Source organism: Cydia pomonella, chromosome 9 (genome assembly GCF_033807575.1).
Source record: "Cydia pomonella isolate Wapato2018A chromosome 9, ilCydPomo1, whole genome shotgun sequence".
Lineage (NCBI taxonomy): Eukaryota > Metazoa > Arthropoda > Insecta > Lepidoptera > Tortricidae > Cydia > Cydia pomonella.
This window is the reverse complement of record NC_084711.1, coordinates 13,081,460-13,095,187: the sequence shown is the minus strand read 5'-3', so window position 1 is coordinate 13,095,187 and position 13,728 is coordinate 13,081,460. Positions and strand designations below refer to the sequence as shown.

General features: G+C 34.9%; 1 protein-coding gene across 1 annotated transcript in view; it reads right to left on the bottom strand.

The window, feature by feature from the left end:
- Positions 1-12,061, bottom strand: part of LOC133521431 (G-protein coupled receptor dmsr-1-like) — a 58,388-nt gene extending 46,327 nt beyond the window's left edge. The window contains exon 1 of the mRNA XM_061856390.1: positions 11,606-12,061. The gene's annotated coding sequence lies outside the window, so the exon portion shown is untranslated. The remainder of the gene's footprint in view (positions 1-11,605) is intronic.
- Between the last annotated feature and the right edge of the window lie 1,667 nt (positions 12,062-13,728).

The following is a 13,728-nucleotide window of genomic DNA, read 5'->3' as shown; positions in this document are numbered from 1 at the left end:
TTAGAGCAAATAGGTTTTAATGCAGACTAACACTATGAAGTAGGTATATTTTAAAGTCTATATTACATTTGTATGGAGACTAGACAAGAGATTGCAAGTTTGCAGTCACTCTAAAATACTACAAATCTATTTTTTAGAACTTCTAAGAACATACGTATCGACAACGACATCTATAAATATGGGCGAGGTTTATGCTGAGACTTACGTGCACAGTATCTAGTATCTATATTTTATTCATCGAATGCATGGCTTGTCGTTCGGTGCAATAGCAAATAAAATCCTGGATAAATATTACCATTCTCATAAATAACTCATACGATTGCTTTTGCAACAGCTAGAAATTGTACGGATTTAGCTTTTATCACGGAATAAATATGTACACTTAGAAAAGTTATCTGCTGCACATCTGCACTGTGTACACCTCTGCATCCAGAAACACACAGGTATTCACTTTGCTGACTGTGGAGTGAGTTTTTAGTGTTCCGTACCTAATTTAGCAAATACGGAATCCTTATAGTCACTGTCCGTCCGTTTGTCAAGGCCCGTTTCCTCAGGAACACGTGAAGGAATCAAATTGAAATAGATATCAAATAATCAGGTCTGCTACCCCTTGGTACAGTGACAAAATCAAACTTCTACGTCAACGCAAACTAAAGATAAGGCCGCTTATGCTCCGTTAATGGCGCATATTTTGACGCTCGCAAAGGAATGAAAATGTATAAGAGTTAAGGGACTTCCCGTTGACCTAGAATCATGAAATTTGGCAATAAGCAATGCCATGTAGCACAATTAAGGGAAAAAAGAAAATAGTAAATTTATAGTTACATCATAAAAAAAAAACTATTGCGATTATTACTTATACTTGGTAAACTAACCGGTTTCTCAACGGTAAGGTTAAGTATGTCCCTCAGTAGGTACTTATCTTTTCTTTAGAGGAGTGTTCGGTACTTTAATTAGTTACCTAATATTTATTTTGGACCAAACCCTCGGTGCGCGAGTCCGACTCGCATTTGATGGATTTTTTAATGGTTCTAACCATTTATGGCGATAATCTACCCTTTATTTTGAATAAGTACTTTTTTTTAATTACATAATGTTATTTATAAGATGTATTGTTTTGAAAAGATGTGTCCCGCCGAGTATCTTGCCGGTTCCATATTGGGATACCTTCCTCAATTTAGGAGGGATTTAAATCTTCTTGGGTCAGAGGTGTAGGATTAGAGCCGGCGTAGCTTTATTTGATGTTCATAAGCACATTGTAATATAGGCATATTACAATGTGCTTGAAACTAACTTAAAAAATAAACTTGAAAAATAAATTATCTTTGTTAGTATCTGTATCTACGTAGTATTTAGCGTACTTGAATGCCTACCCTACCCATCAGTTTATTCTTTGATTACATGGCCTAGTCTTTAATACATTTGAAAGCACTTTACGACAATCCTTGAGATTAATTTAGTAACCAACTAAAACTTGACCTCGTTCAGCCTAGGTACCACCGAGAAAACGTTATAATGACATAGTTTTTTTTTATTATTATTACTTGCCTACCCATTTGAAAATTATTTTTTACAAATAGAATACAAACAGAAACCATATTGCTAATACTGGTTTATTTCATTGAATAATCTATCCCAAGAGGACGTATTGCTAAACGAAACCAAGAAAATTTTACAGAGATGAACGATAAAAGCAGTTCACAAAGACGCCGCATAAAAACCTTTACGACTGGCCATTGTCTTTTCACTTTATGGTTCAAACGATGAGCCCTTTTACCACTTTATACACGGAGCTAATCCTAACAAATGAGGCTCGCTGAATTCCTAAATATAAACGACGGACGCCCACTGCTATTTAATTTATCCACTACCCCTAAATTGTAAGCTTTATTACGACGCAGACATTAGTTCAAATTGCGATATAATAATTAACGAACCTAAAAGACTGGAGTATTTTAGATTTTAATTAATGATGTATTTTCTTTTATTTATACTCTTACTAAATTACCCGAAGCAAAAGCATCATTACTAGTATTAATTACGTAAACCCCTGAAGAGCTTCTTATAGACTAATACTTATTATTGGTGGAACCTAATTCAGTGTAGGGTTGATAACTTCATAAATTAAATGAGATAAGTTACTTTCACCTTGTCCCGCCTGTCGTTGATATTAGCAGATGAAACAACGCAACCAAAGCATCTGCCAAGCTGGAATACTTTTCCAAATATCCCATTTTGTTAAGCTATTAGAGAACCGTAGATACTTTTGACGCGTAGTTTGATCCGCTACTTTTGATGCTGAATGTACCCTGTAATTATGTTTTCTGACAATACTTTGACTGGTAAATATAATGTCTACCACGGTACCAAACCCGAAAATGCCGAAACATTTCATACAACGGTATTTTCAGTAGAACAGTTCATTTGTTTCGCAATACCGGGATTCGTATTCATAGGCATAGGCTGTATTGCTAAGATTCTAGGGATTGTCGAGATCGTTAGCGAGAGGACCGTATCGATTAATTTACTCCTTTAAGAGACTATTGCGCGGTCAGTCGCTAGATTCATTCATTGCAGAACCGAAAACCTGATAAATAAATAGATGCGCAAAAGTATTTTCTCGAGCGGAAGTAAAAGCATCTACTACAAGAGCACTTGGAGTGAAATGTGATACGCCACGCGACACTGAATGCCCCTCCATGCTTTTTTAGGGTTCCGTCCCAAAAAGGTAAAAAGGGACCCTTATGGTGCGCCTCTGACCGTCGGTCCATCTGTCACATCGCTATTTAAATGTATCATGAACTTTTTAGCTAGCCTATGGTTTTATTCTAGATTTAAAACTTATTATTGTGAGGAAGTACTGAAGCATACCATGGTCATCGAGGCATACAACCCAAGTGATATTATGTATGTAATTATGTTATGTAGTTACCAAAAGAATTCGGTAATGATTAAGCTTTCTTATTACCGTATTTTCGGTCTACGGATCTTAGCCCATATTCATTAAAATATGATAAGGAAATAATTTAAGTATCTGTATAATTTAACAGTTTAATATCAATATTAGTGAGTCATTCTTTCGCACTTTTATTTGTGCCCATAGTGCCCATAGCAATTCGTCTTTGTTAATCCGACTTGATCCGACATAGGTATCTGCTATTTTTTACAGTTTCATGAACGGTATGTATAATATGTATAATATGGCTACTTTAATTTTTTTGGAAAATCATTTTCGAAATTATTGTTGAAGGATGGGTTTTTAACAACAAAAACTATAATGTATAATGTTAACAACAAAAAATATAACGCTTAAATATCGACATTTGTATGGCAGTATCGACATTTTTAAGGCATTATACAGGCTTTTGTAAGACCCTGACGATATGTGTATGCCACCTTTTTGACGTTTTTATGCCAGTACCGAAATTTGATGGCACTGTGTCGACATTTGTATGCCACAATCGACATTTGTATGGTCAACGTAGCCGTATGTCGATAAAAATGTTTTATGACGATCTTTCGCACATTATGTACCTGATTCACGTATTTATTAAACACAAAGTACTTACCTATACACCATATTGCCAACTATTATTATCAAGAAACTCCCTTTATTTCAATTGTATATCAATAAATAATGTATCATAAAATTGTCGTAGTAATCGTACCAAAATACATCGTTCAAAAAAGTTAACTGTCTCTTTAGTCAAAAATACAGTCTCTGTGTCCACTACCATTGGAGATCAAAGCCCAAGTAATGTACTATTGTATCGTTAATTAAATGTAATGGTAGATCAATAGGCAAACAGATTTAGGGAGGTATTCTTGAGTCATATCAAAAATAGTGCCGTAGAAAACAGTCACAAAACGATAATGCGTTTTATCAATAATTAAATCAATTCTCTTAGTAAGTAATTCTCTCCATACTCGTATTATTTTTTCTGAGCCAAACCGCACGTGGGACACGCTGTAAAGCAGTAATTTCAACTGTTCTTAGGGTTTGAAATTCGATTTTAATTTTACCTAAGGCACGATAGTATGTTTTTTTAATTAGTTTATATACAATAAAAATATACCCATAGCAATACTGTTCGTTCAATGTTCTTGGAATTTTAACATTGGGACAGCAAAAAATGCTCGTGTGATCATTGAACCAGCTACGAATAAAAGTACATTTCTAGTGCCGTCATAATTGAACTTTTACTTCGGTAATATCATACTTTATAGTAGGGAGAAGGTTGGTCTTCAAGCAGGACAAAAATAAACACACAATGGCGTTGTCTATGGGAGATTTGACACATCAAGGCGCTCGTAATACCGGTCCAGGCTTAGCAAACCTCCTATTATATTACCCATAAAAGCCATTATGTCTTATCGGAATTTGACACGTCCATCGCATACAGGTACTTATTGCATTGAAGTTACGAAATATTTTCCGGTTCCGGCAGGAGAGTGGAGGTAAATTGCTAACATAGACAGCTACATAGAGTACTAATTATGTATTATAAAAATAGAAAATTAGGAACAAAAGCGTCAATGTGATGTAATTGCATGATAAGTGAGCTCTTGAAGAAACTTTTTGTTAAATTTTACAGCTGGCTGTTGGATTGAGATTGAACATGCTATTGCTACGTAAAAGATCCTGCTGTCATCTTACATGACATGTTGATGTGAGCCTTAAGTGATTTTTGCATTATGGTATGGTAAATGCTTTGATAAATAAAGATACGTAGGCACTAGTCTAATAGAAAATTATTGCATCTTTACCAAGGTTTTTGTATGTACCGATGGAAATGCCTTATTTTTTTTACAAAATCATGAAACGCCTAAGATATTTTTTAATATATTTCCTAGATTTAAGTATAATGTATTTATTCTAATTAGAACGTCTAATTGTAGACAAAATCTGAATTTGACATGAAACTAAGACATAATAACGTATTTTTTTTTTTTACTCAATAAGAAATACACAGCAATATTCATTTTACATAGGTATTTTTCGCCAAACTGCATGACAGTTTGTTGGCGAACGGTATCACTCAATATTCTTCCTTAATCTACTGTGTAAGGTGTAGGTACCTACTAACAGCAACAGACCTACCTGACCAGTCCTTGGGCCTTATCTAATTGCAACAAGATTCAAAACTGGTCAGAGTCCTGTGACACTGATGGAATATTTGTATCAGGGAACATAGGTACTCAAAATACAATCAGATATCTAGTAGTACTATACTATATTATAATAATATGTATATAGTAACAACTGGCCTACCTCGCAATTTCCGGAAATCTTCACGTAAATTTGATTCATCAAATCCTATCTATTAGTGTGTAATTAAATTTAAGTAGATTAATAATTAAGTAAATATGATGCAGTTCATGTTAAAAATAAGCATACATCCGCACGGAATAAATTTCAGTGCCAAGCTAAGATATTGTAATTATGAAATAAGCTCTCTACACGCTTGTATGCATTTCCAAAGAATTATTTTCCCCATTAGAGGCTTAAGCATCGCTATTACCGTCCAATTCGTTTTTCATAACGGCCCAGTCACGCGTAAGCGAATTCGGGAAGTGCTCGCTACGCCAGGTGCGGGAAACGCAAAGACATAATATTGAAAAAGCGTGATTGGTAATTGGATTACTAGGTACTCGAGCTTTTGAAATACTGTACTTAATTCCGGTCGTATCCATCGCTCCGGAATCAATTTATATTTGTGACGTCTTAGCTCCGTTGTATGACAAGGTGGTAAATAAAATATAAATTGTGATCGTGTGCTTGCCTAGCCACCTGCTCGCCATGACACATCCCAACTGAGTGTCGACTTGTAGGTAGCTGGCAATACCACATTTACTGTATAAACGTCACAATCAGGCTGACGCAACTAGGAACAAAATAAGTTTTGTATGGAACTTGTTTCGCAAATCTTTGCCAACGAAAAAAAATAAAACGTCAGTGCTATTTATTCTGTCAAGTTTACATCAAGTCAACTGTCAGCCTAATTGTTTTGTTTGTTATGAAGGCTTCAATGTTTTGTTCGCGTATTTCGTGCAATTTCTTTATCATTTAGTGAAAATATCGAAAATAGTGAACCGTCATCAGAGTAAAGAGCGACTTTGTTATAATGCCACCGAGAAAATGGTTTACTAAGTGTGAAATATGTGGCAAGCGAGCCACTCGAGAAAATCACGAAAAAAGGGATTTTATGGCGAATGTTCCCTTGGATAAAGACCGGTACGTATTGCTTTAGATACTTTTGACCTTATTTTGGTGCAGCAGGCTTTAAACACATCGAAAATTTGATATCGATAAGAATGCGTTAAAACAAGCGTGTAGCGTACTACACTATTTAAATCGATATATTTGAAACAAGCGTGTAGCGTACTACACTATTTAAATCGGTTATGTTGGTATTATGGTTCCTTGACAGGTCTTTGTCGTAGATTTTGGTAATGATTTGCGAAACAAACTGAGTCCACTCGCTAGTATGGAAGTCCCGTCTCTTAAAACGTAGTGATTATATGCTCTTTGGTCACAATATTTATACGTTTTGTGTTTACCTACCTACTTTATTTTAAGGAAGGTGATGAAATTTTAAGAATACATGTTATAGTCCAATCATCTGTTTTTAGGCTGTTTAATTCAACTATTCTAATTTTTTATTTCTTTTATTTTAAAATTTAATACAGAGTAACACAGTTTAAAAGATTTGTTTTGTACTTATTAATTTAACATACTGTTTTAAAATACGCATTTTAAAGTCTTTAGTATCGATTAAGCAATCAGTAGACTGTTTTACCGACAATTTAATACAGATTACATATAGCTAATCAGTATCAGTACATCTGAGGGTAGATAAGTCACAAAAAAATAGTCTAAACAATAAACGAATCGTCTAAAAAAATTTGTCTAAACTAAAAATTAGTCGTCCAAAAAATTGTCTCACATGCCATCTTTTTATGGTCTTCATCAGCAGGTCCACTTCACCAGTTGAAATGGAACTTTACCTTGTGCTTTCCGTAAGCAAATGCACGAGTTACTTTAGTAAATGTACCCAATCACTATTAGGTGAGTATATATTTGAAGAATTCCCTCGATCACTCTAGAATTCCATTATCAGGTCCTAATCTATAGGTACTCGTATTCGAAAAATCGGTAAACATTACACTCCTTTTTTGTGCACGCGTGTAAATAATCCTACGTATATATAGCTTACTCCTTTTTAATTCAGTTAACAAAAAAAGATAAAATTAAGTACCTATTGTACTTTGTTCTTAGAAATTGAAACGAACTATGGGAATTTTAATTATCAGTGAATAGTGTAGCCAAACACTTGTTACAGCTAGATAGTGTCGAGTTCTTTTTTGCGCGTTAACTGGCGCATGGAAGGCAATCTCGGGGATGCTGTCGGCAATAAATTTGCTTTAATTAAGTCGCTTGTTTATCTTCTGGAGACATAAAAGATCAGCTGTTAGTGGAACAAGTGGTTCCCTTTCTAATTCAAATCAACTTTGAATTGGGATGTATTAATAATCACCCGGTTAACGCGTGTGTGAAATTCTTGATGTTTCAGGCCGATTCATACTGTTTTATTTGATGAACCCACGCATTATTATGTTCTTTGAAGAGATTTCGGCGTTGGGTTAATTAAACTACAGGGAACTTTTGTAATTACATTCTATCCGTCTGTTTACTACATCCTGTGGGGTTAATTCATTAGAGAAATTGCGAAAATGCGCAGAAAATTTGCGGAAATCCAACTCGTATGCCTTTCGTCCAAATCATCGCAGGTTGGTCTTAACATGATGGCATACATAAGGGCGAAATATACCCTGGCCAATTTGTAGTATTTTTTATTCAGTTAACTCTTTTTAATCTTGTACAAGTTTATAATAGTTCTCTCGATAGAAAATCGAAAATTGTACACAGGCATTCGTGTCATGTTTATGACTGAACGGACCTTGCCTGCCAGTATAATAATATTAAATTTTAAGTAGCTAAGCGCCACTTGCACTATCCCACTAACCCGGGGTTAACCGGTTAAACTAAATCAGTGTCCAATTATACTGCTAACTATGATAACTCCAGATTTAACCGGTTAACCCCGGGTTACTGGGATGGTGCAAGTGGCCCTAAGAAATCTATATATCTAATGTGTCTAAATTTTACCGTAAAAATAATGTGTCAGTGCACACAGGCGGATTTTCCTAAATTTCTGGCCAAAAGTCCAATGTACCAAATCAACGATAATAGTCACGTGACTTTATTTTTTGTATCTGTATCGTTCCTAAGATTTAATGACAACCCTCATAACAATTTAAACGAACGTTTTCATAACTACACACATCAACGAAGTATCGACTTCTGACCAAAGGTTAATTACTTGTTAAAACTAAGTGTATTTATATAGCATATTCTATTGTTTTGAAGTTGTTTGGTGTGATTTATATAATGGATTGTGAAGCTGGAGGTATGTAACTATATATTTCACATGAATGTTCATGCTTTTCAGTTTGTTTATTCACAGGAAAAAAAAAGTTAATTTACAATCGAATTTTTACCTGTTGGTTACTTATATTAGTGTATAAAGTTCAATATTCAATAGAATCTGACTACTGAATGAATATTATAGTAAAGACAAACATATTAGCTAAACTATTTTGATAGTTTAGGTTGCTAATACGTGCTAATCTGTTTTTTATTAGACAATTATCAGTTGGAAATAAAAATCACGAAAACAGTTTCTTTTTCTTTTTTCTTTGTTTTTAGGTTCATCTTCTGAGAATAAGATTATAAGTCGTCAACAATTGCTTGAATATTATAGAACGTGCAATTCGAAAGATAATAATGAAAAACTTAACAATCTTTTTAACCAAGTAGCAAGTTTCTTAGGTGTTGAGGAAGGTCTCACAAATGACTCAAAATAATTATTATCTAAGTTCGTATTCGACAACAAACAATTTTTTCATTGTTTCGAAGATTCAGGTGAAATTACTGGCATAAACAAAAATATTATATATCGCTTTCTTATAATCCTTTTGGCACTTACAAGTACGTTTCTAGTTAGTCCAAATAAATTTAAAATTTATTGCTGCAAGACAGCTGTTGTCTTTATCAAACATTATCCATGGTACCCCCTACCAACAACTGTACATAAAATCTTATTTCATGGCCATGAAATAATGAAAAATTGTATAGTGCCTTTGGGGTTACTTTCAGAAGAAGCTCAAGAATCCAGAAATAAAGACATAAAAATGTACAGAGAAAGTTATTCGACAAAATTTAGTCGGATCCAAAATGTAGAGGATGTGTTTAATAACCTTCTTGTATCATCTGATCCTTACATAACAGATATTTCACGAAAACATTACAAGAAGGATTCAAAAGTAAATGATTATCCAAAATAACTTAAGTATTTACTGGACATGTAAGAAAATAACTATTAAAATAAATATAGAAACAGTGAATTGACCTTTAATAAAGCTGTAGTTTAATTTAAATATGTTTTTATTTGATTCCTAAAGCGTTTCTAACTTTTAATTCAATCCATTAGTTTTGGCCAGAAATTTAGGAAAATCCGCCTGTGTGCAGTGGTAAGAAAAGGTTTACACTTGCAGAAACCGTTGTGATACGAGTAGATGAATATGAACACTTCTGTAATAGGGTTTTATGGGATGGGACGAGGCCCAAAACATTTATCTGCCGAACGGCTCGATCGGGATGAAAAAGGAACCAACCGTCTCGAGTGATCCGTTCATCAAGTGAGTGTTGGCCTTTGACCGCTGCTATGAAAGTAGGAGTCAAAGATCAAGAGTAGTTTTCGCATATAAATATGAAAATATAATTAAGACCAAGCAATCAATTTGACAAAGTATGAATATAAATACTGTTAACGGAGCGTCAATTGCCGTAAAAATAAAGATTGGTTATAATCTACATATATATACATATTTATCATAGATATTATTTTCAGAAATGTTGTTACCTATATAGGTACTGAGAAGGAACGCTTCAAGCTGGTATCAGTTTTCGATCGTGTTTTTCGCATTTCGTTGAATTGTTGTTGATACGGTAGAATAATATGTTCTTTTTGTGGTAATAAATTATTCTTGTCTTATCTAATATCGAGCAGCAGTGTATTCTAACTTCTGAAAAAGTAGAAGTACTCAGTATTTTTTTTTATTAGTACTCCGTTTTTTAAGGTTAGAATTTTTCTTACCTCAAAGTAGTCACTACTTCTTCCGAAATGCTAAGGTTCCTATGATATCTAATATATGTAAACGTAGTGTCGTTTGATGTTATGAATCAGTGCATATATGTACTCCAATTTAATTTTGGAGATTCGATTGGAATTGGTTTTTTTTTAGTTTTTACACTTGTATCACAAATAACTATTTGTACCGACCCCATACGTTTATAACTTAACGAATCATCCGAGAACTGAAAAAAATATTCACGTTAATACTTAATGTAAATTCATTCAGACACAAAAAGCAGCTTAGATAGCAGCACGATTATTTGAGTTATTTAATAAATTTAACATGCCAGCTTTATACAATAGCTTAAATATTTACCATCTTTTCTATGAAAAAACACTTTATCTCAGTGCTTACGGCAAGCAAGGGACTGTATGTGCGTAGCGCCGCACTTTGCAATTCATAGCTTTATTCTGCCCAACGACAGCAATTTACCGTTGTAAGAGTTCATACATAAATGAAAATTATTGTTTATGCTTTGTTGTATTCTTTCATACATTTAATTTGATCCAAAAGTGGTCTCGAAGTAGTAACATTTATTTTGAATAACGTTTTTATTTTCATTTCGTTTATAATTTTCTGTTTCTGTATAGTAATATAACGTATTAAGATTGATTAAAAATGTTATTCGGGAAGTACTTGTACTGATCCAGCTAATTAAACTAGGTACAGTAAGTCCCCTGTGCACTATTCTAGTGGATAGATACAAACTGCAATATCACTTGTGACACAACCTTCATCAAATATGCACATACACATGAATAATCTCCAAGTTGAACGCATCCGTCGCCGCACCCGGCACCGTATTTCATCAAGTCAGCAGGCACCAATTCTATCAAAAACCTAGTCAAGGAGCATTAACCACGCGAGTGCACCCTGACGAGACAAGTTCATGAATAGGTTTTACCTCCAGTAAAATATTAAAGGTAAGTGGATTGCGCCATGACAGATATTGGTTTATCCAACCTTAGAAAGCCAACGAAATAGAAAGGTGGAAACGCCTTGTCAGTTTATTTAAGTTAAAGTGAGGTTCCCTTTTATACATTTAGGACCTGCTGTGAATAGTTTGCGTTTAATTTGAATAATGATAACTATCATTGATAACAATTGCAGACTGTCTTATTCATTTATAAGCTCGAAACTAAACCCAGTTTCTACCTCATGATTATGATCGTTAAAATCATTATAAAAAAAAACAACACATATGTCATAACAAATATATGTTTAAAAATTAAGAATTCTACCCACTTATTTACTTTGTAGAGTGTAGTGCGTGGACGGAATTTTTCATGTAAAATGCATGAGGTAAAATTTACCAGTAACTTTGAGGTACATTTTCTACACTTACCTATTAAAAAAACAATGGAGCACGTTTCGTTTTTTCTCAATGTTACTTCAACATCACTCAGTCTTCGCACTGGGATCACAGACAAACATAGGCTGCATTAACATCAACAACGGCAGAAGTTCATTCTCCGTTGTTTATTCGAAAATCCCGCTTCGAATGTTAACGAGGCCACAGGGATGAAGTTGAGTAGATGACAACATTTCATAATTTTGTTGGCGCGAGATTGTCGTGTCCAGAATTATTCACGTTACGCTACGAGTACGAACGAGTGCCGGCGAGGCGACGGACGGCGGAGCGGGCGCGCCGCGCGACGGCCGATATCAAGTGAGTGCCGTTGCCACGAGCTTGCTAGCCGCACTACACTTCGTCCGCCACGCCGCCCGTTCTGCCGACAAACTTGCCAACCCACGCTCGCCTCGATAGCTACCCATTTTTCCCGAAAATCCCTTGCCATTAATTAACTTGCCATTAGTTCGCAGTTAAACTGAGTTCTAAAATAGATCCCCATCTGCGCTTTTCTGGTTGCATCCGAGAGGAGCCCCATTTGACTTGGTCTCAAGAATTGCTGCAGGCGTCATTTATTTTCAATAAATACCTGTCGCCTCCTAACTTGCCCAGTCTAAGGGCACAGGGTTTTTTTTTGTACTGTTTGTTTTTCTTCACCGAAGAGCAACCGTAGCTCGAACATAAATCACGGTAATTTGCTCGGAAAATAAGTAAAAATAAATTAAGTGCTAAAATTACCAACCGATACGGAGTAAATCGAGTAATAAAAGACATTAAAGAGCAAAATTTTAGCACAGACATTTTTTTACTAATAGTAAAAAAAGAACAAATCATATCATCGTGACCGCTACGCGTAATTAAGTGTATATCTATGCGCAGTGACATTTAAAGTTCATTTTAATGTCATATTAAGTAGTACATAGCCTACATATTTACTCGTTAGTTAATAGCTGATGCGTCACGTGCGTGACAGTTCCAACAGCCTCTTGCGCCTAGTATTAGAGTCGCCTGCTTGTGCCTTCTGGAAACACTGTTAACACTGGCATGACGTACATATAGGATCCAGAGGCTTAGTTTATAATTTAGTATAGGTTTAACAAACATAGAATTAAGTAAATGTACACTACACTAACACTATAGACATGGTCTGAAATAAGTCTATTGAATTGAATAATTAAGCTCTTATTTCCATCGAGATTTACGAGCGTGTCAGTTGGTACACATATTTGCTACGAATCTCAACGTCAAGTTGTATTCGACCGCATGGTGGAAATAAAACATTATATGAATTAGGCAACTGTCCCGTCAACCCCAATCCCGAACTTAAGTTCCCTCAATCTCCTCCAATCGACACCGCCCCACTGTCGGCAATCTTTGCCAAGTTTTAGTGCTGCCGACAACTTGCCGCCCGGGCTTAGCGAGTTTACAACTGTTATCCAATTACCTTCACAGGATATTGTTCCCCACGTCGATAATACTTATGACTAAATTATTACGGGACTATGAAGATGAATTGGTGAAGTGGCCCTGAACTTTCAAGTATTAAAGGAGATTGGAATGCGCAATTAAATCTAGAGGTTGATAAGTAGTCTAACTTGTCGGCTTCAATTTACCGTTAGAAATTCTAAAACCACGTTTTAAAATGTCACAGACTCACAGGTCTGTGGTCTGGGTGAAGCTGACCTGTTCCATCAAATCACCGTCTGTAATTTTTTATTCTGTCCTAAATTATTAGTAGATTGTTAACCAAGGGATGAAAGGCACCCATTTCTGTGGAGATAGTTTGGCGCTCGAACGTAGTGAGAACGGCCATGTTTTTTTTCCTTAGGACTTACTTGCAATCGAAGACGCATGTCTGAAGATAAATAATCCCCAACGAAAAACATTTAGATTGTATTATTTATGACACCACACATATTTTATCAAACTGCAGTAATTTTAAAATAAATAAGAGAATGAGCGGCATTGCCTATTATTTTTTATTGTTCATTTGCCAACATAATGAAACTATTTCAGAGAATTTAAATAATAAATAACAATTATAGTAAACACCCCTATAATGAAACAGGCACCAGTAATGGGCTGGTATAGACAAATCCTATAAAACAAGTATTTAC